We start from the raw sequence: 3,527 nt of genomic DNA, 5'->3' as shown, positions 1-3,527 counted from the left end.
TTGTGGTTTCCTGATGGTGATAATGTTGAATGTTAACATTATGAATATAGTGCTAACTGCTAAGGTACAGGTCTTTGGGTTCACATGCCAAACCTACTAGGCACTTCATGACTCAGTTCTTCCATCAATATCTTTCTCTTTGTACTACTGTGAATCTCTCACAAGTGAGCTGAGCTATCACGTGGCCTTCACTTGACACGAGTACTTCATTTATCCGTAAGCCCACCTCTGTTCTTCTCTCATTTTGTCTATAGTGATTTAATTGAAACTAGCTTATTGGTATAAGATAGTCATTAACAAGATCCAGAATATGCTGTGATTTATGAAAATATATTCAGAAACTTACAGAAATAAAAGTTTGTATCTTGAATATGTATTTCCTAATAAATGAGAAAAGATTAATGTATAAATTAATCAAAGTTTAGAAATAACAAAAACACATTACTGAAAATGCAGGAAATTTTTATAAAGAACATACAAATCCCATAATTACACAACCCCAACACAGACACTGTTAGAAGACTAGAATTTTTAGACTTCTATTTTTTGTGCATATATGCACTTTTTAAGAAATCTAGATTTAAGAGGTACAAGTGCAGGTTTGCTACACAAGTATATTGTGTGATGATGAGGTTTGGGCTTCTGTTAAGCCCATCACCCAAATGGTGCACCTGATACCCAGCTGGTCATTTTCCCACTGCTTTTCTTCTTCCCCTCCCTCCCCTCCTTTCTCCCTTTAGGAACCCCAGTGGCTGTTGTTCCCATCTTTATATCTTGTCCTATAGGCACTTTTAGATTTTGCGTTGCTAACATGCACATAGTTTTATGTACCTGTTGCTCTTTTCAGACTGTGTATGAGACAAATCTCCATTTGTCCTGCCTTAGGAGCAAACTAAAAGGCACAAAATGTCCTTCAGGAACTCTGTATGACTAGGGTGCAATAAGTCTTATAAATTACATTTAGAGTTCACTTGTTTAGGACACCATAGTTGTACCTCATCAATCTACATTTCTTTAGTTCTCAAATGTCATAAAAAGCGCATAAATTTATTTTAGAACCACTAAATTCTGGAAGGTGTCTACACTTAAATTTTTTTCTTTGAAATCAGTTAATGAAGTACAATTGCCTATAAATTTCTTCATACATTTTAAAGGTTTCAGATTCTTGTCTTTGTATTTGTAGCAAAAAAGGACTTCACTGAAGCAGGAAACTACCCAAAGGGATATGCTATCACTGGAATTTATTCTAATGAAGATGTTTTGATACTGTAAGTTTATTGCTCTTTTCATTTTGGGGAGGAAGATGGTATGCAACATAAGGTGTTACTTGCCGTTACACCTGATGACAAAAGAGAGCAGGAACATTCCTTAATTTTTAATTTTCTTCCAGAAGGTTTGGGAAATACAAGGTATGTAGATTCTTTAAATTTTTTTTTTACTGTAGATCAGAGTCACAATGGGGACAGTCTTGGATTCATAAGGTAAGAGAACTCAGAGGAAAATTTTTATATTTTCCTGAGTTCTCTTACCTGTGATTTTGGTTCTTTAGAGTTGTCATAGTCTTTGAAGAATTTTAAGTTGTTGGGCATTTGGTTTTTTGCCACCAAGGTGTATGTTTTTAAAATCAGTGGGCACTGGGCATGTGGGGCAGCTCAGGTGGGACAGACAGAATCGGGTGTGTCTGAGGAGCCGGGGCCTGAGGTGTCCAGAATGAGCAGCTGAGCCACTGAACCTACTCTACGTGGAAACAGGCTGACAAGTGATGGAGCCATCAGTTCAGTGGGGGGAGAACCCTGAACCCATGACCTGGCCCCAGTTTGCCTCCGCCAGGCTTTGTCTGGTTCTGGCAAAGGGAAGTGGTCAGGTGGTCTGTCCCTTATCCCAGGACATGGTGTCCCCTCAGGCAATGAGCAGCAACTGGGGCAGGGTTGGACCCAGGGTCGGCCCGTGTGCATCTGATGTGCCCACACCCCAGCTTCTCAGCCTCCCAAGGTGGCAGCCAGGGTTCCTTGCCTGATTTTTGCCTCCAGCTCTGACCTGCTCTCCTGGGACTGAGATGACTTCCTCCCCCACCAATGACATGGGGGTGTTGGGCACCTGCAGGCAGGAGCCCACCACCAGTCACCTGGGCCTCGTCACCCAACTGGCCCTGTGAGACTCAACTGGCCAGACCCTGTCCTATTTGCATTTTTGTTTTCTCCTTAGTGTCTTTTCTGTAATGACTGCTGTGTGAAGTTTTCTTAGAATGTTCCTAGAAAACATTCCACAACCCAGAGAGCACCCACCCCGGCCCTTCTTACACTGGTCGTGCCTCTGGAGTGCCTGTGGAGTGTGATCCAGCCACCTGGCTGCCTGACCCTGCATCTCCTGTCTTCTTTTTGCTGAAGCCCACGCTGTTCCCTTGCTGTCAATCTGAACTGTTCTCGAAGCCAGGATGAGGGATGGGACAAGGTGGCTGAGAAGGACCGTTCCCTCCTGGGGCAAATCTGTGCCATGAGGAGGCTGGGTTTGCTCCAATCACCAGCCCTCATCTGAGTTCCACTTTAGCCAGAGGTGGATGGAATGCAGCCCGCTTCTGCCTGCTCTTGCGTGACCTGAGAGAAAAGAATAAATGGCCAAACAATGCCAAACAACAACATTTTATAGTACTTTGAAATGGGAATTTTCCATGTGCTCAAGTGAAGTCCTATGGGAGCACAGCCATGCCTCTTCACGCACAGGGTGTCCGTGGAAGGTTGCCGTTAGGAGACCAGGGCAGGCTTGAGTGGGTGGACAGAGCCCCGCTGGCAAGAGCTGAATATGCTCCCTCCTGGCCCTTTCGGGGAACCGTTTCCCACTTCGGGCTGAAGGGTTTTCTGGCAGGACCTGGGGAGCTGGGTGAGCTCCTTCTGTCAGGGCAGGTTCGTCTTCTGCAGCGGTGCCTGTGACGTGGGGGTGCCAGGGCGCCTCCTGCAGTGGGGGTGATCCCGGGCGTGCTGAGTGACAGGTGCCTGCCTCACGAACAGTCGTCTCACCCACAGAGGTTTCAGGGCTTGATCCCGGCGGGACGGGAGGAGCCGTTGGTCCCCGGAAGCGAAGACCCTGGGACCTGAGCGGTAACGCCTTCGAAGGGGGGTCCCCTGGGGTTCACGCTCTGGGACAAGGATGATGCAGGGCTGGCATCCTTGTCCACATCCTGCAGCAGGTGCTATCCAGCCCTGGTGAGGATGTTGGAGCTGAAGGCTGTCATCAGCGTGTTCCCCAGCTCTTGCCGTGTCCCTGCAATGTGCCCCTGATAGCCGAGCACCTGCTGGGCCTCACTAGACGGTGAGGATTGGACCAGGGGCACTAAGTTCCCGGAGTGGCTGTGTGGCCCAGGAGCAGCCAGGGGATCTCAGGCAGTACGGCTGCGGCACATGGAGATGGCTCTGGATGTCTAGCCCTGGGCTCTGCGTGGCAGCCCGGGTTTGGGAGGGGGACGCCCATGCTGCGGAGGGAGAGACCAGGGCACAGGACACTTGGGGTTTGGGGAGTGGTGAGGAGGCTAG

The 3,527-nt window shown here is 47.8% G+C and overlaps 1 long non-coding RNA gene across 1 annotated transcript; it reads left to right on the top strand.

Moving 5' to 3' along the window:
• The first annotated feature begins 1,200 nt into the window (after positions 1-1,200).
• LOC103256166 lies at positions 1,201-2,633 on the top strand. The gene is made up of 3 exons (XR_504062.1): positions 1,201-1,268; positions 1,394-1,409; positions 2,388-2,633. It is a non-coding gene; the product is annotated as an uncharacterized LOC103256166 (long non-coding RNA).
• Positions 2,634-3,527: the final 894 nt, after the last annotated feature.

This window comes from Carlito syrichta, unplaced genomic scaffold (genome assembly GCF_000164805.1).
Source record: "Carlito syrichta isolate Samal-C Ts95f unplaced genomic scaffold, Tarsius_syrichta-2.0.1 Scaffold288983, whole genome shotgun sequence".
Taxonomy (NCBI): Eukaryota; Metazoa; Chordata; class Mammalia; order Primates; family Tarsiidae; genus Carlito; species Carlito syrichta.
Note: the sequence above shows the minus strand (reverse complement) of the source record. Positions and strands in the feature narration are given on the sequence as shown.